At 46.2% G+C, this 24,364-nt stretch overlaps 1 protein-coding gene and 1 long non-coding RNA gene across 5 annotated transcripts in view; one reads left to right on the top strand and one right to left on the bottom strand.

Annotated features, from left to right (window-relative positions):
* The window catches only part of Slc35f1 (solute carrier family 35 member F1), a 310,829-nt gene that overhangs the window by 178,368 nt on the left and 108,097 nt on the right, over positions 1-24,364 (top strand). The gene's annotated exons all lie outside the window — the stretch shown is intronic.
* LOC147824287 (uncharacterized) lies at positions 15,948-18,865 on the bottom strand. Its single transcript, XR_015442609.1, has 2 exons — positions 17,511-18,865; positions 15,948-16,699 (listed from the first exon to the last, which is right to left on the bottom strand). It is a non-coding gene; the product is annotated as an uncharacterized LOC147824287 (long non-coding RNA).

The raw sequence follows: 24,364 nt of genomic DNA, 5'->3' as shown, positions 1-24,364 counted from the left end.
ACATCCTCCACTTTTTAGATTGGCGAGAAGTTTCAAGTAGCCAATCCAAGAGCGCTATTCACTTCTTCTGGCTGCTGATTGGCTGCTGCCCTGTAACCCATCTCAGGCAGATGCCCTGCATCCTAACAGGCGCTGTATGGCTTGTAGCTGTCTCCAGTGCTCTCGGTTTTGTTTTTCTTAAAGCCCTAAGCTGCCACCAAAATGCCCTGCACCATCTAAGGCTTTATTAATGCAGTATTTTATTAAATTAAATTATGTAACTGTGGGAGACATAACGTGTAGGGTTTAACTTATAAAAATAGGCATATGGGGCTGGGGATTTAGCTCAGTGGTTCCAGTGCCTGCTGCGCAAGTGCAAAGTCCCAAGTTCAATCCCCAGTACCAAAAATAATAATAATAATAAATAAAAAATAGGCATTTGTAGGCATTTTTCTGATCACATCTGAAATTTGTGGTTTTTCACAATTCGAGGGTGCTCTAACCCGGTGAGCTTCAGGGGTCCCCTGTATCTCAGATATTCACAGGCGGCATGACTATGCTCTTAGGTAGATTTTGTCTTGTCTGAATTATACTTCAGTGTACCTGATTAAAGGGGAGAAAGAGGGAGAAAGAAAGTGGACTGTTACAACCTGAGGTTATCTAGCTAGAAGAAGATATTGTTAGGCTCAGTATTTCCAATATGTAGCTTTTCCTCAGTCACAGCTCTCAGGCAATGCCATTTAAAGTGTCCTGCTTTGTTGTAGGACCCTTTTAAACTACAACAACCAGTACAACCCCCTACAAGGTATCTACTCCAAAGAATTTGCTAGTGTACATGATCCATCAACTTATAATCCATCAAACAGTGCACAGTGGGAAGGACGTCACTTTCAGGTAAAGGACAGCATGGCGGCCATATGGTGGTTTTTAACTGTCTTTTGTTTTACTGATTTATTCTTCTTCCTAGGAAATAGTATGAGTATTGCTTTCCTTTAGCAGCTTAATTTGTCATTTCAAACAAAATATTCAACTTTAAGAATTATATCTAGGACTTATTTCCTAAGTTCAACAAATTAAATAAATTTTAAATAATTATGGTCTTTTGTCTTGCCTGGGCCTCACTGAGTGAAGAAGACTTGTCTTGAGCTGCTATAAAATGTATAATGCAGTTAATGTACATAAATAATGAAAGCTCCTTTTTCTAAAAGCGGGCAAGCAGCCCCCACCCAGGGGTGGCCATGCCTGGTTGGCCTCCTCCTGTTTCTCCATTCAGTCAGGTTGAAGGGCCACAGGTCACCCTGGTGAGTTTCCCTAGCTCATCGATGCTGCCTCTCTCCATGTCGTAAATCTGGATAACAACAGTCACTGCCTCAGGGGTCCCTGTGAGCCAAGTGAGGTGACGCACAAAACCTCCTAGTGCAGTGTGAGGCATCCAGATGGCATCTAATAAGTAGGGTATGCGACCACCAGCATTTGATGAGCTCAGTAGTCACTCTTCCCCCAGCAAGTCAGATCGCATATGCATTACTTTGAATTAGAATAACTTCTTTCATGAGAACTCAATCCAGCGGTCACTTTCCAACGTTCATGTTATGGCTGTGTCCAGATGTCCCCCTCATGCAGGCATAGGTCTGGCTTTTCAGAGGTGGTTGGATCTAGCGTGTGTGATGCTGGGATTAAGGGCATGTGACTACTAAACCACTGCACTGATTGGTTTGGCATAATTCTGGGTTTGAGCGCTATCTACCCTAAGGGTGGCAGGTGGGTAACCTAGTTAGAGTGTAAAAGGGACAGAAAGAAGCTGCTCTTTCCCCTTAGCTGCCTTCTGCCTGCCATGGACTGTTTCTCCTCTGCGATGCTCCTCTGCCACACCACCCTGCCTTGGAGCCAGCCAATTACGGACTGAAACCTCTACAGACTTCCTCCCTTAACTTTGGGTGTCAGGTATTTTGTCTCAGCAGTAAGAAAAAGTAACTAAGACAATGCCTGTGTGTCCCTGGATGTCAGGGGAGGCCCTGGTATGATTCCTAAACAGATAAAAGAAGAGGCATTTCAGCTATTTCCTCACCCCTACAAGGACTGGTGCGAGTGAGAGTTCGTGCCCACAAATTCTGAAGTGCAGCAGCCCCACAGCCTGCCCAGGGAGGAGGTGCAGTCTTTCTGCCCAAGGAAGCCAAGCCAAGAGAAGCAGCGAGCGTGAGCTCTTTGTCCAGAGGATCAGATCTACCCCCGACTTCCAGGCACATCTGCAGCCACACACTCCAATGAGGACGGGAAGTGGAAGAGAAGGAGGCCAAAGGAAGGGATCCAAAGAGCTGTTCTCAAGGCAGAATTTCATCCTCCCCGTCTCTCCCCTTCATCTGTGTGTCTCCTATTTTTCATTTCCTCTCTGCATTCTACCCTGTTCCTTCTCACAGATTTAACTGATAGCCAAATGGGGAAAAGGGGAAAAAAAACATTCCCCTTGCCTATATGACAATTCTCTACAGTGGATTATCCATTATACCTTTTAGTCCTTATTTACACATGAGGCAAAGGGGAAGGGGAGGGGGAGGGGGAGGGGAAAGGAAAGAAGGGAATGGAATTAATATGAGAAAATGGAAAAATGGAAACAAAGTCTTTGTAAATAGGGAGGGATGGAGGCGTTGAAGGGAGGGCAGGGGAATGGGGAAAAATAAGAACCAAGAGAGATTATGTAAAGGTGCAAATTTCCAATGATGAATGTCATCATATTGTATACCTAAAATGTACCAATAAAATAAATTTTTAAAAATTCTACACAATGGAAAGAGAACCCAGATTTGTTCAAGGTGTGTGTGTAGAGAACCACTGTGACCCTGAGCACTTCCAGCAGGGAACCACTTCTTGGGACAGGAGCCAGAGACACATTGGGAGACCCCATCATTGCAACAGTAGACATCTTCGGATGTATTTCAAGAGGGAGAGGGGTCACTACTTTATCATAAGAATCCCACATGTTCATCGGTTATTTGGAACCATGGATGAGTCCGGTCCATTTTAGTGGATTCCACAGGAAGAAATCTCAAAGCAAAGATTTAGCCCTACTAATGAGCTCCAAAGACAAGAACTGACCTTGTTGGGCTTCTCAAAAGAATGCTTGTTCCCATTTTTGACAGGCTAAGAATATTCAATATGCTTTCTCTTTCAGAATTTAAAAATAAAATTAGAATGTTAGTTAAAATTAGGATGGAGAGAGGAAAAAATAAAAAAAATAATCCAAAGGGGAAGAGAACCTACCACATGCCCTGGGAAACACAAAGCTCAGGAGGCCACATAGCCAGAGATGTGGTCTTCCATCACCACTGGCTGAGAAGAGGGGCAGATACCTATTGCAGATGTGGGTCTTCGACCAGCTGTTGGTGAAGACAAGGGGCATGCACAGGCACACTCACCAGAACACCAAGACCTAAGCAGATTCCCAGCAGTGGCCTCCCTAACCACACAGACATTCATTCTGGCTTTCGGCTTTCCTAGCTGTCATTTTCCAAGACTGAAACTTCCCTCTGTGCACTGTTAGGTGCAGGACCATTACAGCACAGCTTTAAGCAAGCTATTGATTTCAAACTTTTGTTAGAGAAAAAGAACAGAGTTAGCACTTCAGAAGCAGGCAAAGAACTGAACTTCTAAAAATAAAGTGCAGGGACTTGGTAAGTACTTCTTTTAACAAAGAAATGTGTGGGCATAGCTTATGTAAGTGACATAAATGCAGAAGTCTCGGCACTGTGAAAGATGATAAGTTATTTACTCTGTGGAAACTTACCAGCTTGGAGCCCTTGGTTTCTGTTGGTTTGACCTCAGATATACTAAGGAGTTCAGATACGTAAGGAAAAACTCTCTGATAAATGCATTCCTATACTGAGTCATTCAACTCAGCCGTCAACCTGGTGAACGAGATGTAATCCCTCCCTACACACGCTTTATAATTTTAGTTTTGCCCATGATTACCTTAGTCTCTTTCTGGTTGCTGAGACAAAATAACTGCCACCTACACATGAAGGAGGAAAGGTTTATTTTGCCTCATGTTTTAGAAGTTTTAGTCCTTGCATGGTCAGTGGCATGGTGAAGGGCCTAGAGGAAAAGACTGCTCATGGCATGATGGCCAGGAAGCAGAGGGTGAAGGAAGGAGACAGGAGGGAGATAAAGCCCTCCAGGGCATACCCCAGTTCTTTATTGGTTATGTGAAGTCATCCATGAGGAGCACATCCCTGTCAAATCCAGAAGGCTCCAGCCTGATTACAGCTTATTCAAAAATTTCTCGCATAACTTTCAATTCTCTTACTTCCCCATCCCTCATTTCTTTATGGATTCACTCTCATTGTTTCATTTATTGCTCACTTACTCAGCAAATGCTTTGGGAATGCCCCTCCTGCCAAGCGCTGTTGCACTAGGTGTGAAAGACCACCCCACTGGGTAAAGACAGCCTCCCTCTCTGCCCCCACACACTTGGAGATGGGAACAGGGACGAGTCCTTGTGATTGCAGACGAGTAATCTGAGGCCCTCTCTTCCCTTCATATCCAACACACCTTCGCTGCACAAGCATCCACTTTGCCTCTGTCATCCACTCCACCTTGCTTTCCTCATTATTCCCACCAGAAAAACCCAGCAGCAGCACTTACAGTCAGTACATTGCTGTTCCCGAGGCTTTCTGAGATGGAGCACATGCCCATGGCAAAGAGGACCCTGATTTTGCATTAGGAAGAACAACGTCCTCCTCTCTGGTCCAGCACCACCTCATACCTCATCATCTCCCTGGGAGAATGCTGAGCAAACGTTACCCCCTGCTTTACTTAGACCAAGCTGTGGCAATTGCTTGGCTGCTAGGTTTCTGTAAGGTAGACCAGTTGGTTATTCTTGTGGTCACTGATGACTTTCAAGACTCTTAAAGGTTTTCTCTTCCTGTACTAGTAGTGACATAGGGATCACTTGTCTAAGTGCCTCCTCTGGTTAGTGGCAAATGGCCCTTGACTTTCTTGGCTTTACTCCTTCGAAGTCTTGACCTTCTCCAAGTGACTTGGCAAGGTATCTTCAGCACTTACTGGCATCCTGAATTTCAGCTCTGGCTAAACTTCTAACAACCCCATAAAGTATTAGAAGCCACAAAATCTTATGTTATATGGGAAAAAATGATCAAGTCAAAACACAGTGGGGACCATCAGGGTTCCTGGGCTTTGTCCTGATCCTGACAGAAGAGAAAGACTTCCAGCCACTTGCTGGAGCCCTTGGAATCTGCAGAAGGGGCAACAAAGCATCTGCCTCTGGTTTGGCCAACTGACTCATCTTATTTTCCTAGTATGCAGCAGACTCCATTCAGCAAGTGGTCATTGCATCTTTCAGAGTATCAGGTTACTATCTCATACTATTCTAGAAAAGTCAATTAGTGGTGCCTTGATGGTAGGGATCACAATATGCACAATTTCCAACAGTCCTAATGTTTTAGAAAGTAGCACAGATAATATCCAACCAGAGGTAGTGATGGTTATGATTCCTTTGAGGAAACCTTCAGTGACTCCTCTTAATTTTGTGTCAGAATCTGATGCAGATCTGTCTATGGCTTCACCTAAAAAGCAGAAAAAGGTATCTTCCTCTGGCAAGAGTATTTACAACCACACCAACCTGTGTCTCCATTCATCCTCCTGTGGTTAAGATTTACACACATTGCACAAACTAACATGGAAAACCCACATCCTCACTGGGGTAGGAGTGTAATTTGATTGTAGAATATAGTGGCTGATGGAAAGCTGTCTGCAGTTAGAGCTCACAAGCATCTGTGAGCCCACTCTGTGTGGAGCACCATGTGCAGCCCCTACACCTCTTTCTTCCTGTCAGCTCCAGCTCCCCCCAAGCAAACACCCTTCTCACCTGACACTGTCGCCATCCTGTGAAGCTCCCTGTCTGGCACCTGCCACGCCCCCACCACATGACTTCACTCTTTAAAACTTTATTTGCTCTGAGTAAACTAAGCCTGGATGATCTTTTAAACCTTTCTTCATTTGTGATTCTGATTGAAATCAAGACTTAAAAACAACAGTTGGGGAGGAACTGGTTAATAGAAAGTGATAATTTTCCATACCCACTGAAATCAACTCTGAGTCATTCTGTGAACGGAAATAGGGTCTTTTAATAAGGACTCAAAGAAGCCTGAAATCAAGGTAGGAGGATGTTGCTATTCCTGCCTTCTAATTAGCTTTTCTACTGGAGGATAAGAGGCCAAAGCTAAAATATGCTAATTTTCATTCTCCAAGTAGGAGCTCTCCTCAAGTGCCAACCAACTTTCCTTGGATTTCAGAGGAGACTGTGCTTGCAATGTAAAAAATAAATAAATAAATTTAACACTTTGAGTCTTAATTTTGTAAGAAATGACTTTGATACTATATTCTAAACACAGCCTTATTGCTAAATTCAGAGAACTCCATTCACCTCTTACATACAACTTCCCATTAAAATCAGTTCAGTCAGTTCAATTTGATTAAAAGTTAAATTGAAAGACCTTAATACTGAATCTCCTGACTACACATCTTTGTTGGACTTCTTGTAAGACAGACGTCAACTTTATAAAAACTGCTGAATTCTAGAAGAGGCTTTGGAGATCCAAAAGCCTCTAAGACAATGTTTGAGATGGAAATGTTACCAGTTTTATAATTTATTTTCATTTTTAAAATTACTCCAGTAACATCCACAGATATTGGTTTTGCAAGTGTAAGATTTCAAATACAGACATAATTGTGATGTCTTGAAAAGTGACGTGCTTCCCATGTGTCATGGAAGGCCCACTCTCTTCCTCAAAGGAAATCTTGCTTAACCTGTGTTATTCCTTTTTCATGCCATTTCTTGTGCATATGCATTCATATGCATGGTTATAATGTGTTTCCATATCAGCACAGAGAACTGCACCAGTTGTTCTGCAGCTTGCTTTTTTCACCTGCTAATTTCACTATATTTCCTGGGGAAATTTCTTTCTCAGTACGTGTGCATCTATCTTATGGTTTTTAATTGGCACAGTTATTGATAGCCCCAAATTGGTGGCCATACAGATGATTTCCACTTTTGAATTATCTCATCTACTTTGTAAGAAACACCGTTATATATACATCTCTCATTGTATGTGAGAGTGCTTTGTAGTTTAGATTTCTAAAAATTTAAGTGCTGAGTAAAAGGGAATTCTAAATATTGATAAAAATCACCAAATTCCCCCCCCCACAGACACACCTGCTGACCCCTCATCAAAAAAGGGGCATTTACAGTTCAAAAACCTACTGACAATATTTCATAATACCCATTTCCCCACTTATTTATCATCATTGGATATTATCAGTTATTTTTTGGTTCATCTAAAAGGTGAAAAGTGCCTCATTGACTTGAATATCATTTTCTTAATTACCAATAAAATGAGCAACCTTTCGTATGTTCATTAGCATAATGAAGTAAGTTTTCAACCCTGAAATAAAAATGCACTGTGGCCAGGGATTTAGCTCAGTGGTTTTGCCACCTGCTGCGCAAGCACAAGGACCCGAGTTCGATCCCCGGTACCAAAAAAAAAAAAAAATGCACTGTGTTAATGGTCCTGCACGTGGCCGCTCTTGGTGAAAAGCATGACCCAGTGGGCTTTTCTCTCTCTCTCTTTCCTTTTTCTTTCTTTCTTTCTTTCTTTCTGTCTTTATTGCTTTCTTGCTCTTTTTCATTCTTTCTCTCTCTTCCCTCCTTCCTTCCTTCCTTTCTTCTTTCTGTCTCCTGTTTTCACTGACTTGTGAGTTAGTGCAAAGAATGAAAAGCAAATGAGCCAGCCCTGTGATACCTTCCCCTGGAAGAAAGCCACCAGGAGAACCTTGGGTAATAATATTGGAGTTCAGATCATGCATGAACTTTATGGGAGTGTAATTAATAGGGCTATTAGTACTACCAAGCCCAGCTTGCTTTACTGCTGTACACACAGCTTGCGATCACATAAATGACAGCGCTTATAACCCTTTAGTGTATCATGTAAACTAATGCACGTGAGTCATTTGCACTTGGGCTTCATTGGAATCAAGATTCAAAAATGTTTTCGGGGCTGGGGATTTAGCTCAGTGGTTCTGCTGCCTGCCTCGAAAGCACAAGGCCCCAAGTTCAATCCCCAGTACCAAACACACACACACACACACACACACACACACACACAAAACCCAAAAATGTTTTCATCTGTTTGCTTAGAAAACAGAGTGTAAGGGATGATCATTGGATTTCCCAGCACTTGGATTTTGGATTCTTGGGGAGGCTTTCTGGTGTTAAATGGGAAACATGAAAAGATACAGAAAAATTTTAGCCAGCATTAGTGTAAGTTTATGCCCCTCCATCAAACAGATCCTGTTTCTAGATCTCAATGTCACTTACATGTGGTTTTCTGCACTTTTGTGGCATTTTTATTAATGTTTGATCCAAAATCAAAAATGAAATGTGTTCAGTATATTTGCTTCTTTTCTCCAAAAAATAATAAATGTGGCATAGAAGTAGATTCTGGAAATCCCAAACCGTGTGAATTAGCAGCGTGGTTTTACATGAATGCTGTGGAAAGCAGGAAAGTGACATCCAAGAAAGGTCTTTGACAGCTAGGGCTGTATGTTTAACACAACAAACAAACAAAGCAAGAAGAATGCACTGTGACTGGTCTGTACTGTGGCTCATGTGTCTTCCTTAAGTATGTCACCTTGATGTCTCTGGTTCAGATTTCCTGGCCAAATAAACAGGGCTATCTGTCAAAGAAAATTGTTTATTAACCTATATCGATCATTTTATATCCTCAGAGATATGAGCTTATAACTGATGAGTTCATTAAAATGTTAATCTCTTTGGTGATATTTGAGAATCAATATTAAATTGTGACTTTTTAGGGTTGGCAATTAATTTATTTAAGACATATCTCTGAATAAAACTAAAAATAACTGGTATATCCTAAGATGAGTAAGATTTTCTGAAGCACCAAGTATAAAGTTGATTCATTCAAGCTGAACGAATATAGACAAAAAAGAAAGCAAAATTAAACAAGGGAGAATAGATAGTACCCAGTAAAGTTGTGTGATTTTATGACCATGCCATGAACCCAAAGGAAAAAGAGAAAGGAAATTAGAACACACAACACAGTCACCTCGTCTTGGAGTCCCACAATGATCCTAGAGTTTATTTTATAGATGAAAGTCAGGCTCAGAGACATTAACTTACCAAAAATCATATAGTGGCTTTCGTTTAGGACATAGTGAGTCATGAGACACCACCACTCTAATTCCAACAACAAAAACCAAGCCTGGAAAGCTACAAAATCAGTTTCTCGAACCTACCATAAAGTTAAGGATGAAAAGAAACCTAAATGTGAAAAGCCTCAGAAAATTCCCATCGTAGGAGAGAAAATAATCCATAGCTTCTCTCCTCTCTGGCTGAGAAAGATCAGTGCTGGTTTTGCTCTCAAAATACTTGAAAACAATGGTGAATGCAGTCAAATTAAAGTTGTAAGACAGCCCATTTTCATTAGCCAGATTGACTCAGTCCCCAATCAAGAGGCCTAATAAGAAAAAAAGGGACAGCCAGTTTGGGGAGTAAATATATTAATTCAGTCTCTACTGCCCAAGTACGGGAAAACATTACTAGGTTTGTAAAGGAGAAAGAAAATGTGACTCCAGGTCAAGAGAGGAAGTGATCGAGAGATGCTGTAGACATTAGAATTATCATACAATTATCAGGCTTTATCGTAACTGTTGTAAAAACCTTAAGCTCTGGTGGAAGAGGTTGACAGCAGTTGTGAGAAAATGAGAGATTTCACCAGACACCAAAAACTATTTTTAAAATATTGAAAGGTGAACAATGAAAACAAACAAACAAAAATAGTAAAAGAAATAAAGAAGGTAGGACTCAGGAGAGGAAGCTGTCACCTAAAGATGGGCCACTGCAGAGCGTCCCACAGACCCGTGAGAAGAAAATCAGAAGAGTGCGTCCAGTGCACACAGGACAACATGGAATGACGTGTGTGCAGAAACAAGGGGACGCTGGGCGGGAAGAAATGTTAGAAAAGGTAACAGCTGTGAACTCTTCAGGTGTACTGAAAGATATCACACAGATCCAGGACAGCACATTCAAATCAGGAAGAACTGCAAAGAAAATCACACCTGCACATGTCATAGTCAGACTGCTAAAAACCAAAACCCAAAAGAAAACCTTGAATACATCTAAAGAAAATTATGCATTACACCAGAAACAATAGAGCAGAAGGCAATATAATAACATTTTAAAACTCCCGAGAGAAAAACACTGTCACAACCCAACTCAGCGAGCAATGAAAGGCTCCTGTGAGAGAGGACAGGCGGAAGTCCTAGCAACAGTGAGACGCCCAGCCTGCAGGTGGGAAGAGCCCTCCACCGCCGGCCTCAAAGGCACCCAGCCCTTTGTTGAGCATTGGCCCGTGGCTTCAGCAGCGCTAGCCTTTAGGTGGTTAATTTTTATAATCTATTTTTCTTATGAAAATAATGGTTTATTAAAAACTCAGTCTGCATAGCAAGTGAAATCACAGCCAGCTCATCCCACTTCCTGTGGACTCGGATGGGCAAATGAAGAACGCGATGAGGCTGCTTTCCCCAGCCTCGGTCCTCAGGCTTGAGAGTGAAGAGTCTCAGTGAGATTCGCCGTCAACGCTTCTCTGTTGGGGAAAGTGCTGACCGGCCATCAAACTAAGAAATTCAGTCCTGCAAATTCAGGATTTCTTTTTCTTTCTAGCTCAAAGAAAATCATCAGAAAGATTAAAATATTCTAATTAACATAGCACGATGACACCAAAATAATTATTTGGCTATAAAACAAAGCAAACGGCTGTCTGTGGCTCCCTGCTGCGGAGTTTCCTGTGCTCTCTGATGCACCGGTGCACACGTCCTAACCGAGCACTCCCAAGCTTGCCCACGTCCTCAGCCTTCGCACGCACTGCTGTCAGCGCGGCCAGACGCGTGTGTTGCCAGCAAACGTGGTCGGCAGTTCTAAAATTAGGATCTCACTGTATTCACAGCCGCATCTTGAGGCAGAGGTGAAAGCCACATCGCAGCTGCTTTTGAGAATGCGTCTGTGGTCTCTCCGTGGCTCTGAGCTTGGTAACGTAACTCCAGACGGGGCCCCTCGTGGAAAGCAATGTTTCTTGTGTAGGTGGGACTGATTCAAGGGCGGAGATTCACGTGTCGGTGAGGGCCTCAGGGTCACTTCTCCAGTGGCAGTCTCGGCCTCCAGCCCCTCCAGACGCGTCACGCTCCGGGGACAGGCACCCCATCTCTGACACCTCTGACCACCCTTTCTTCCCGAAAGTGAGCCTTACAGTGGGCCCTTCGGGCTGCTCTCCAGCACCCCGGGTCAGCTTCTCAGGGCCCATGAGATATTAAATTGCTCTTTTCCTACATGGTCATTGAAGAATTTGGAGGTGGCCTCACGCACACTTTCCTTCTTAACCTGAATGTCCACAGCCCCTCGAAAGTCACCGCTCCTCCTCTCCCTGTGTCCCTTCCACATCCACAACGTGGTCCACTTCCTTCAAGGAGCGGGGCCACCACTGCGCTGTTCATGGGGTGGCAGGGTTGACCCTTTCCCTCTTCCCTCTCTCTAATGTGAATTATTATTTATAAACTGTAAATTTGCACTTGCTTTTGTTGTTACAATTCATTGAGCCTAAATAACCCTAAATGAAAAAGTGATTGATTGTTTACCTTTATGGTAGAAAAGCATTCTCCCAAGCAGCTAATTCTATATCTGCTAACTTGTTACAGGTTATTTTTTATGATGCCTGACCAGAATTATCTCTTCTGTTGCGTTAGAAACTCACTTCTCTCTAATAGTCTTTCATATCCCTCAAAGTCACCTTAAGTCATATTGAATCACCAGACCTTTCCATCTCTGAGTACTGCTGTGCACTTTCTAAGGCCCTCTCGATAGGTACTATTTTCTATGCTTATCATAGCTTTCCTTCCATCCCTCCAGCCCCTCTTTGACCTCGTCATACTCTAAAAATGTGAAACTCTAAGTTAGATGCTGTTAAATATATTATAACTGACAGAACTTCGTCTTTTCTGAGCAAGTTTCCCTATCCTTTTGCTATCTTTGGCAAATTTCATTTTGTATTTCTTATGTAAATCAAAACTCACTGGAATGGTCCAGAGAGTGAAGGAGAGAATCCCCTTCATGCGTTCTGCCATTAAGCAGTTCCCTCCTGCTCCATGCCATGGTAGTGCATTTCATTGTGAAAAGTCTCAGACTAAAATGGATGGGTTAAATTTCTTTAAGAACGTCCTCTTATAGCAGGGTGCAGTGTCACATGCCTGTAGCCCCAGGTACTGGGAAGGCTGAGACAGGAGGATCAGCTGAACCCTGGAGTGTACAGCCAGCCTGGGCACATATGGAGACCCTCATCTCAAAAGAAGAAAGGAAAAGAAATCCTCTTGAGTTTAAGAGAGAACCGATCAGACCGTGGACAGGGGCGGGTCTCTGCTTCAGTCTGTCCAGCCTCTTTTTATTGCCCCTAAACGCCTCTCACTGGTCTGTGGTAGATGGTTATAAATTGCAGAGATTTCCACCTTTTTAATAGTGCATTCTCACAATTTAGGCAGAATCCTCCCAGCCTCAGCTCTGTTGTGCCAGGCAGTGGTTTTTAAATCTGCTGTGTGGGCTCTCCCGTGGGCTCGGACAGCGGGCCCGCCTCCTGCAGGGTTCTGGGCCCTGGTGAGTGGCAGTGCACAGGTGAGATGGCGCTGACTCCGACCCTTCCCTCCTCTCCACCCAGAAAGCCTGTTCCCTCCTCCTCCTCTGTACCTCTCCCGAGGGCCTTGTCCTGAAGGCACGGGGTTTGCCCAGGTGAGTGGGAAGTTCCGTGTTCCCACGGTGGCTTTTTATGAAGTCTGCATCCTGTTACTTCAGAAGCCTTCAATTCAGGTGACCACCCTATTTGCAAGCACTCATCTTTGGTAAGTGTTGTTTTTAACATTCACAGTGAGCACCAGTATATTCGAACTTTCTAATTGTACCTTTTCGTTCATCATTTTCTAAGAGGATGGAAAACACAACAGCCCTAGGGTAATCGTAGGAACCAGCCCAGATCCCTTCTGCCTTCTGCCATAGCTAGTACACCGAGCCACGAGGAAGACCTGCTCCTACCTGAGGCAACCAGGGGCGACTGACACTTCCTGTAAGGAAACCCAGACAGTCTGTGGGCAGACAGATGGACCCCAGAGATAACTGGCGTCTTTCTCCCAGGACACTTTAGTGCCTCTGAAAGTAGATTTATGCACCAGAAGCCAGCACTGTGATTGACATCTAATCAGATTCACCCTTGCAGGATTGCAGCTCAGTCTGTCAGTGCTGAATTTAGATACTAGCACCATGGTTTGGGGCATTTTCTTTAAGAATATTTTATGGGGAAGCTACCTCCACAATTTAAAAAATTAATTATGACTTTGTTATGCAGTCGACTCATGAGTCAACTGACTCATCTCTTTTCCAGGTAGGGATGAACCATTTCTCCTAGTTAATTCTGCATTCTTTCCCATACACGGGGACTGAGGAAAAGCTGCCGCACAGGCTCATCTTGGGGGCTTGGGAGAAGTGGGCTCTTTCCCCTGCATCTCTCTGGTGGGGTTCTCCACTGATTCCACATTCGGGAAGAACTGGCTTGTATAGCTGTGAAGCTGAGCAGCCCATGAGCTGCAGGCTGAGACCTGGAATGGCAGCGAGCGCGGGAAAGGGTTGTTAGTGTCAGTCCAGGGTCCTATGGCCTGGGTGCCAGGTGGTCCAGGATCCGGGGCAGGAGGAGATGAGGTCCCGGCTGCAGGAGAGAGGAGTGAGCCCACCCTCCTCTGCCCTTGTTCCTCTGGGGAGGCCCCTGATTGGGGGACGCCCCACCCTCGCCTCGGTCCACTGATTCAAACTCTATTCTTTCCTGGAAGCACCTCACAGACTCACCCAGAAATCAAGTTTGACTAGCTGCTGAGCATCCCATAGCCTGGCCATGCTGAGCATTAAGATTAACCACCCAGGAATTCTAGTGGTTTTGTTGTTTATAAAGATGGCATACATGTTCTCCAGAAACACTTCCCAGTAGGGGTCCCCTAGGACCTTATGTTTTTGAGATAGGATCGTGCTAAGTTGCCCAAGTCAGGGCTTGAATTTCCAATCCTCCTGCCTCAGCCTCTCAAGTGCTGGGATTACAGGCATGCAGCACTGCAATTGGCTGGAAGAATAACAGTCTTTTTAAAGCATCACTGACCTTCTAGGCAAGGCTTTGGAATTTGTGGAGAGCAGACACAAGCTGTAGACGCTGATAAGTTTTGCACAGGGTTGTGTGTGAGCCTTTTTTGGTGGTCTCTACTTTTGAAAGCTGATGTTTAAAGCCACTGATTAAACAACAGATGTGATTCCACTAAACAGAGAGTTAGAAAGCTGACAGCTATTTCTTAGAAATGTATTAGGTATGTGGCACAAAAGATAAAACATATGAAGCCTGTTCATTGACGGGGAGAATGAGAGTGTACAATATGAGCTTAGATTCTGGGGCACGGTAGAGAGGAAGAGAGGTTCTGAAGAGTAATGTTGGCAACCTTTCCAGAATTAAGAAAATACACAAACTCCTAGGTTCCCAAAGTCTAGTGAATATGAAGCAAGACAGCAAAAATACAGCCACAGCTGGATGCATCATAATGAAATTGCACACCACCAAGGAAAAGACCTTAAACACAACAAAAGAGATTGACTATCCACAAAGAACAACACGTAGAGGAACAGTAATGTCTAGAATACAATAATACAATTGGATACAATATAATACAATTATCCTTTTCAAAAATAAGTATACTGAAGATATTTCCTGACAAATTGTTTATACTAACAGATTTTTGTTGAGCAAATTCAAAAGATGTACTCTGGCAAAACAAAAACCATTTTAGGAAGCCCTGAGGTTCAAGAAGGGATTACAAGAGAATATGGCAGGCATAAAGGCAAATATATAAATATCAATTGTGTAGAGCGTAGCGACAGTTTCACTTGTGAGGTTTTAAATCAGGAAGTAGTGGTTGGGGTTAAAATGTTCCAAGGTTTTTGTGTTGCAAAGTTAACTTAGACACTGGAAGGTTACATTTCTTAAGCAACCACTAAAAGAATCGAAATAGAACCTATAATTTAAAACCTATTCAAGGGAAGACAATGTAGCATAGGAGGAAAAGTCGATAAATCAAAGAGCAAGAAAATGTCCAGCAGGGAGGAGAAACAATGCACGAGACAAATAAAATGTCCAAAAAATATCAAAAATTAATAACAATACATCAGAAATCACAACCAATATACGTGCACAAGCCCTTCTGTTAAAAAAAAATGAATTTTTCAAGTTCTAGCTATACGGTGATTACAAAAGATACAATCTAAAAGTAGAAAGATTTTAAAAAGTCAAAAATGGAGAAATAACGGGAAAACACTAAATAAAAAAGAGCTACTATAGACACATTTTATAAACTATTTCAAACAAAAATGTAAGTGATTAAAAGACTCACTATTAACTAAAGATTTACATATGTTGAACTGTTCCAAGCTTATACATATGTAGTAATATGGATTCAAAATAGATAAAATAAAAATTGGCCCATCAAAGTAGATTTTAAGGTGATTCTTAATAATTGATAGATCAATAAATGGTGTAAAATGTGCTTGCTAATTTGTGTGTATTTGTTTATTTACTTTTGCAGTACTGGGGATTAAACCCAGGAAGCTCTGAACTATATCCCCACCCTTTTATAAACTTTATTTTGGAACGGGGTCTCACTAAGCTGCCCAGGCTGCAATGAACTTGTGATCTTCCTGGCTCAGCCTTCCAAATAGCTGGGATTACAGGTGCACGCCATCTCATTAGGGGTTCATTTTATTTTATTTTTTAAAGAACTAACTTCAGACTAGGATGATACTTTTCATTATCTTTGTTCTTTAGTTATTTTCTCCACTTATCCTTTATTATCTCATTCTTTATTCTTGCTTTAGCTTAAGAAATTCAATCAATTACAGAATAAACCCAAGGAATTAATAAACCCATGCATGAACCAGTAATTTGAAAACAATCAAGAGGTTAACAGATTTGGCTGTTCTACACTCTTCACAGTTTTGAAATGGCATTATTGTCTTCATATATATTATATGCACTGTGCACAAAACATTTGTAACATAATTATATCTCATAGACTTATCAAAGACCTATCATGTAAGATAATGTTGATGGTACACTTTCATGATCAATTGTTAAAACCATTATAGTAAAACTTAAGTAGTTCTCATGATTCCTCTGTGCAACTGAATAAATTGAGCCTATCATTATATTTTGGAAATGCTTGCCCTGGAAGGATTTATCTTTGATCTAACTCCAAAATTTTAAATGCCTCTCTTAAAATCTGTTTTCAAGATAAAAAAAAAAGAATTCAGAGTTCAAGTTGCTCCAATCTTGGTAACTCCAGATGTCTGCTATACCAAGAGCAGCAAAGATCTTTATTTTCTGAAGCTGAGCGGGTGGTTTTGAGTCCCACTGAGGATGGCAGAGAACTGGAGAGCTGGTTTGTATTTGTGGTCACAATGGAAGCTACAGCTCTGCTCTTCTAAGTTATGGCTGGAAGTGAACTCCACCCGGTGGAGAGCGCCCCGTAAGTGAAGGTGCCGGGCGAAGCTTGGTGGCACCAAGACCTGCGTAGAAGAGGAAGAAATGGCTTCTCAGAGAGGAATTGCCATGAAATGACAACAGAAGGAGCTATCAGAGCTAGCAATGGTCATGGGGCACAGCCTTTTAAAGGTGTCCTTGGAGGAGAGCACTTCCCAGTGAGCCCTGGTGACCTGGAATTCCAAACTGGTTAATCCAGACTCTGAGCTAGCTGAGCTGTCCCGCAGCTGGCTCTGCAATCGACTTAAAGTCAGTTTACACCTGATGCCTTTTGCGAGTGATGTGACTCCACCTGTCTTCCCACCATACCTTTCTGTTTCTTTTGTTTGTTTTTAAAAATCATTCACTTGAATTCTTCCTTATAAGCAGGAGCACAAATGTCCTCTAGTCGGTGACCTTTGTAAAAGATTTGCATGCATTTTCTGGGTGCCCTGGACCCCAGGACCCTTAGCTCACCTCAGCAAGAAAGGCTAAGGCCCTGCCTGGACCAGATTACACCAATCAGTGAAAGTTGCTTTTAGGGACCAACTTACCCCTCTAAGTATAGCAGGGCGAAGCCACCCTGCTGAGAAACTCCTGCAGCTCTCCTGGCCGTTGAGCCTGCTACCTGGCAGCTTTGTCCCTGCTTTTCGATATTGTAAACATCTGCTCTGTGCTGCTCTCATTTCTGACATCCTAATTCTTCCACCTGACTTCCTTGTTTCTCGCCGGAGGCAGTCAGCTTGGAGCCAGCCTTGCCCGAACTTCTTCATTCCTCACTGGAGTGTGAGCACAAACCCAGAGGAACAGCCCCAGAGAAGCTACTGGGTACATTTCTTTCCGCCCATCTCCACCTACCTGGGAATGGTGGCCATTTCAGGAAAGGTCTTTGTCGGATGGCTAGTGGACCAAGGCACCGGTCCACCTAGGACAGGACATTTTCCTGACAAGGCGCAGTGTCGCACACCCCAGGAGAGGGTCTCCGCACGGTGGGGTGGGAGGGCCATGCACCCATGCACCCACCAGGGCTGCTTTGTGTGTGTGTTCTAGAGTCACTACTTTGACAGAAAGACTCAGAAGTGTTCCTGGACGATAAGCTGCCTGCCACCACACACGGAGGAGGGTTCCCAGAAACTAGTCCACGTGGTCTCCAAACTCCCCCACGTGTGTGCCATCCCCCAGCCTCCTGCCAGGAGAAGAGCACACTGGGCAGGGCCTTTCGGCAGGGCAGCACCAGAGACCCTGTCGGAGCGGCTGTCTTGGTTACTTCCTCATTGCTGAGATAAAACAGCAAACACCCAAATGTAAAGAAGGAAAAGTTTATTTAGCTCACAGTTTGCAGAGGTTTCAGTCCATAATCAGCTGGCAGCAAGGCAGGGTGGCATGCAGAGGAGAAGTAATCTGTGGCATGGCAGGCAGGAGGGAGCAGTGAAGCAGGCTTCCCTTCCTTTTCATTCCATCCAGGCTGCCACCTTTTTAGTGGCACCAGCCACACCAGGGTGGGGCTTCCCATTATCCACACCCAGAACTGTGACAAACCAATCCGTGAGTGATCCAGCACCACACACCCTAGATCCTGCCAGCTCTGAAAACCCCACCTATGAATGCATGAGGCCTGGGGGGGCGGGCATCAGGTGCGAGTCACAGAGCTGCTGAAGCCCTGAGTCCCTCATTGCTTCTCCTTATGAGTCCTCCTCAGGACTGGAGTGACCTCACCAGGACGCCTAGGCATTGTCCGAGTCCTTCCAGGTCAGGTGCTATACAGACCTGTGCTAGAAAAGAGACAGTACTGCAAGAATTTTATACGGAGACATGGACACTTTAGGGTGACGTCTCCAAGTAACTCATGGGCTGGAATTGCAGGCCACATCTGCCCACGCGGAGGAAGTGACGCATCTTCTGTGACCCCACCTGTTCTAACTTTGGCCTTCATCAAGAGGCAGAGGGACGCTTCCCTGTGGCCACATTTGGGGCTGTCGCCTCCTATTCCCTTCTGAGGTCAGGGCTGGGGCAAAGGTCTGGGTGGTGGTCACAGGCACAGAAAACTGGGGGTCTCATCACCTCCGAGCCACCACTGTCCTGTCTGCATGGCCCTTGTGTACAGCACCCCCGGCCCCATGCAGGGGGACAGATATGCTTCTCACACTGCCTGCAGCCCCTCTGCCTGCTCCCAGCCCTGCTGAGGTGAGCGGGGGCTGGGAGCAGGGTCCGGAGGCTGCTGCCGGGTCCTGTGTGGGCCAGGCTGGGCGCCTGGGCTTTGTGCCGTGGGGGCGGGTGCTGCCAGCTGTGTCTGGCACGGACAGCACGTGCTGCCTCTGTCCACAGTGCACTCAGGCCTCCCTGGAGCCATGGCTGTGGTTCTCACCCAGCTCTGCAGTGTCGGCGCCCACACCGCAGGGTTCAGTGCTCCTGGGACCTCGTCCCAGCCTCTGTGCCGGGGCAGCCTTGGGCTGGACCAGCTCAGCCTCCTTGGCCTCCACCCGGGGACAGACTCTAGGGGTCCCCTCCCCTCCCGGCTCACGGCACCTCACTGTCTCCGCCGCCTGCCTGCGTGCACACGTGAGGGACACACGCCTGTGTGCACACCCAGTTCCCCTTGGCGTGCTGAATCCGCGCCCTCCCTGGAGGACAGAGGCGGTTCCGACTCCCCTGGGCCCCACACCCAGCACCGGGGACAGACAGGCGAGGACGCTTCCTGCTCGGCAGTCTTCCTGCTCTCTGCACCAGGTGCTGCCTGGGAGCTCAGCGCCAGGGAATCCAAACACACGTTGCTTCCGTCTCCTGGCTCTCCCACGGTGCCGTCCAGGCACCGCAAAAGCATCTGTCCCTTTTGCACTGGTAAATAACTGTCTTTGCTCCTCTCTCCCAATCTCCAAACCTCCCCTATTTTAAAAACAATTCCTAAGACAATATATGTATTCATTTTGACTCAACTTACTGGAAGGAGTGTGCATGAATACGCATTGGTTTCCCACCCCTGGCACAAACTCAGTACCCCCTTGCTCAGTGGCTTTGCCTTACTGGCATCCAGTGAGGTGCTGAAGATGTTATGGCAGATGCACTTGCAGCCACACTGTGGAAGGAGGCCCAGAGTGGCCCATCCCCCCAGAAGGGTGGAGAAATAAAGGTCCCACCTCCTGCCTGGTGAGCTGCTGAGGGCTTGTGGCAGGTTTCCTAGACAGCTGCACAAGGCCAGCTTCCCAGGCTCGGGGCTGCCTTCTCCAGTGGGTGTGGACTCACTCCTCTCAGAGCGGCCCTTTTCCCACATCAGTCCCATTATTCACACCCACTTCCCTCCCTCTTCCTCCTCTCTCCATCCTCTTCTGATACGTGAGACTGGGATGTGTTCACCACCCCGGCCATGTCCCCAGTCCGAACCTGTGAGTGAGAGACTCTGGTAAAGCCGCACAGGGCGGCAGGTGGCTGTTGCCTGTCTCCTCGCTTCTCCTCCTCCCGCCAGTGCCAGTGTGGAGTGGCCCTGTGCTCAGAAGAGCGCTCACACTTGGAGAGCGCCTCTGTGCCTCCGCTGTCCTCCCTGCTGTCCGCTGAGACTGACAGGGTTCCGGTTAATGGCGACCCCTTCCCCAGACAGAAGGGAACGGAGGCCTGGAAGCTGAGGCCAACGCAGGGAGGTAGTTTTCTGAGCATACAGTGGAAAGGAAGCCACAAGAAGAAGTTGGGTTTTCACTTTGCACACTCTGTCACCCTTCGGTTCTCACAGGCTTTCTTCCGTGCTGAGGGAGTTTGTGTCTTGCCCTGTCTGGCTGTTTCCTGACAGCCCCTCTGTCAGGTTCCTGTCATCTGGTGTGGGTGCTGGAAGGACTTTTCTAGAAGCTCCCAGATGAATCGCACCACCAGAAATGTGCAAACCCGGCCTGCAGCCCACTCAACGAACAGCCCTTATGAGTCACTTCAGTGTTAGGAAGCATATTCATCTAGAGGCGTCTGAGCCAGGAAACAGAATTTTCTCAACTGAGACAGCTGAAACAGACTTTGTCTGAGGCAAAGGAGAAGCTCCTCTCTCTCCTAGCATCTGAATTCTCCGAAGTGCCACATGACGGACGCCCCTGTGGGCCACTTGCTCCCTGCCCTGCCAGGCTGACTTCCTGTGGCCCAGCGCCCCGGGCACCAGCCACCAAGCATTGAAGCCACACTGTCATACCGCTGGGCAGTCGGCCGTCACCAGGGACTCGGTTCTGCACCTGATGGTTTCTCCACATGTAGTGCCCTGAATGGAGCCACAAGGCCACCCGGTCACTCAGGACTGGGCTCGGGCCCCCAGACCCGGGCTGGGGGATCTGCTGCCGTGGGCCCCCCACGAAATGCTCAGTCCTTCCTGAGGACAGCACTTCTGAGTCCCAGGAAGTTCCTTTCGTAGTTCTCCCACTTCTGGTATGCGAGCCGCTGTCACTTGCTAAAGTCCAATCAAGGAAAAGCACGATACTTCTGGTTGGAATCCCTGAAGCTTAGGGGAGCACTGATAGCTCAGCTGCATGCATGCACACATGGTGCTTGTTAAAGCTGAAGACTATCACGTCCGTTACGTGAGATGGACATTGGTAGATGCCATACATTTATCTACCGACAGACCGGCTGTTCCCAGGTCTGGGCGATGGTGAACAAATGTGGAGCACCGCGCTCTCTGGAGAGCTGGCCTCATTTCCTTTGGGCCCAAACCCAGAAGAGTTGTTGCCGGGTGGTACAGTGGTCCGATTCTGAACTTCTGCAGAACTTCCACGGCAACTTCTTCGACTTGCATTCCTCGGCAGTTTGCAAGGCTCCTCTTTCCTCGCACCTTTGTCACCATGTGTCTTTGTTGCTGATGTTGTTTTGTTGTCTTGTTTTGGTAACCGCCCCCTTCCCGTTGCCAGCTGACCTCTTACTGAGGTTTAACTTGCATTTCCCGATGATTAGCGATGTTGAGTCCCTTCTTCATACACCTCTTGGCCAAATCTTTGCACCTTTTTTTGCAGCAATGTCTATTTGGTCTCTTGTCCATTTTTAACAAGCTTATTTATTTTTCTGTTGAGTTGTGAGAGTTCCTTATATATCTTGAATATTAATCCCTCACCAGGTATGAGTCACACATAGCTCCTCCCAATCCACAGGCTGCTTTTCCATTTTGCTGAATGTTTCCTTTGCCATACAGGGCTTCTCCAGTTTGGTATACGTGTCCAACCTGTATATGTTTGCTTTTGTTGCCTGAGTTTATGATGTGATATCCAGAAAATCAAGGCCAGAGCAAGTGTCCAGGAGCATTCCCCTGGATTTTCTTCTAAGATTTTTATAGTTTCTGGTCTTACATCTAGGTCTTGAATCTGTTCTGAATTGATTTGTGTGTGTGGTATAAGACAAGGCCTAATTACACTCTTTCCCATGTAGATACTCAGCTTCCCCAGCACCATCTGTTGAGGAGACTCCCTCCCATTGTGTCTTTGGTCCCTTGTCAAAATGTGTTTCCCATGAGACAGAGTTAGAGACCTGCATAAGTCAAGAAGCAGGTGCCTCTTGAGCCCAAACTCAGACCCCTTACACACTAGAAGCACCGAATGGACTCTTCCCCACCGCGCATGCTCCCAAACACCTCAAAACTTAGGTGCATCCTTAGCCAGGATGCCTCCAAGAGTCAACTCGATGAGAAAATGAAACCATCAGAGATCACCCCAGAGGGGCGGAGGACAAACAGGCCTTGGCCTGATGCTCATCCAAAGCTGTTCTCTGCTGGGCAGTCAGGGCCCACAGGTGCCCCGGGGTAACTAAAGGTGGGATGCACCTTTAGGCATCTTTGTCCTTGTTTTCTGTCTGTGTCCTTCATAAAGCTCCGGGTCAGAGCCTCGCTCAGCTCATGCAGGGATTACCTGTCTAATACAAGGTCATTCGCCCTAAATTTACATCATGGGTCTCATCCCCCTTCAAGACTGAGAAGATCCGGCTGTGAGAGTCACAGGGATGTTCAGCTACCATGACACCTGCAGTCGCTGCCCTCAGCCTAGGGTCACCTTGGCTTTCACAGAGCCCCACCAAGCTGAGACGTCCCCAGGCGGCATCCTGTGGAGACGGGATTGTTGCTCCAGAGAGGAGGGCTCTGCCCGGGCCAGCTTGTAGATGGGAGAGGCCAGCAGGCCTAGCCCTCCCGGCAGCCGGAGAGAGCGGGTCCCTCCTCTTGGCTGAGGCCGCTCCGCCCCGTGACCCTCCCCTCCCCTCCCCACGCTGAGGCGTCACCTCCTCTCACCTCCTAATCTGCTCGGACTAAATCAGCCCGTGCCTTTCCCTGGTGTGTCCGAAATTCCCTCGCGTGCTGACATCGAGGACCTGCCCGGGCTGAGTGAAGTCTCCTCTCCTTCTCAGGGGAGCCTCCGCAGGCCCCAGCCATGGCAGCCACTGGCGCTTAAGTTCATGTGGGGACCATCAGCTCTGTCCCACTGGTCTGTGTCTGTTTCCGCCCCAGCGCTTACTGCTTTGATTAATGTGGATTTTAATTTAATTTCAAATAATAAAAATGCACAGTGGACTATTATTCAAAAATCAAAAATACTGCATGTTATCACTTATATGTGAAATCTTAGGATGGAAGAAAGGAAAGAGAAAGAAGGAAGAAAGAAAGGAGGGAGGCAGGGAGGGAAGGAGAAAAAACAAAAAAGTGCAACCGGAAGCGGAGTGGCGGGGGACGTGGTCCTAGCACGCACAGTGGCGTGGGTGAGCGGCGCTGACGTCCGCTGGGCCACATGAGCGCTGACGCTGACCCGCCGTACGGCGTGCTGGGAGCTCGCAAAGAGAGGTTTCGGGCGCTCTTGTCCTATCGGACAGAAAGACAGGTCGCTGTGTGGACAGATGCATGTGTTGGTCTGCTCGAGCATGGCAGCCGCGTTGCCATATAACCGTCTATCTAGCCACCGCGTTGTCCCCTGGAATATATGCAATAAGGGAAGGCGGAGGCCGCCTTAGCTATTTTGCCTGGGGACCGAGTCGGCTACTTGCCCTGTCCTTTCCGCCTCTTTTCCTTTCTTTCCCTTTCTTCTCTCCACCTCTTCTTTTCCGCCTTTTTTCCTCCCTCCCTCTTTGTCTGCTTCTATCTTTCTTCCTGTTTTTTGTCTTTAGATAAGGTATCTTTGACTCCCGGGATATGTGAAAACTAGATGATGTGCGAAATGAGTATGTTGGGAATTTTCTCTTTAAAAATTGAACAAGCTTTTGTGCTACCTTTACCGTAAGATGCATGAATAAAATAAAGCTTTACCTTACTGTGGAGTGATTTCCTCCACCTCACTCAGAAAGTACGGAGAACCAGGTCGGCTCGCTCTCCCTGTGAGAAGCAGAACATCGGGCTGCTGCCAGGATCCCATGAGCAGGGTGAAGGAGAGGTCGGAACCCCACTGCCCCTCTACCTCCTGAGACTTTGTCTTCAATGCAGACCGGGGCTGAGGCCCATCCTGAGCTGCTCCTTACCATTGCCCTTGTAACAAACAACTCAAGGTTGAATTTTTAAGACTTTCTCTTTTTTCACAGGAAAAAAGGCAGAAAGAAACCCTGCTTTACATGTGAAAAGCTGGCTTTCTGCAAAGCTACTCCCCCTGGAGAGGAGCTGGCTGGGCTGCTCTCATCCAGGCCTCCTCTTTGTGCCTTGGGAGTAACTCTTCTCCACAGACTCTCTCCTCCGTGCTACAGCACAGGTCCATGGTGAGGATGCTGGGGTGGTGACAGGAGCCAGGGCA

This window comes from Heterocephalus glaber, unplaced genomic scaffold, assembly GCF_053883595.1.
Source record: "Heterocephalus glaber isolate CG9 unplaced genomic scaffold, H.glaber_assembly_v1.0 deba00001550, whole genome shotgun sequence".
NCBI lineage: Eukaryota > Metazoa > Chordata > Mammalia > Rodentia > Bathyergidae > Heterocephalus > Heterocephalus glaber.
Note: the sequence above shows the minus strand (reverse complement) of the source record. Positions and strands in the feature narration are given on the sequence as shown.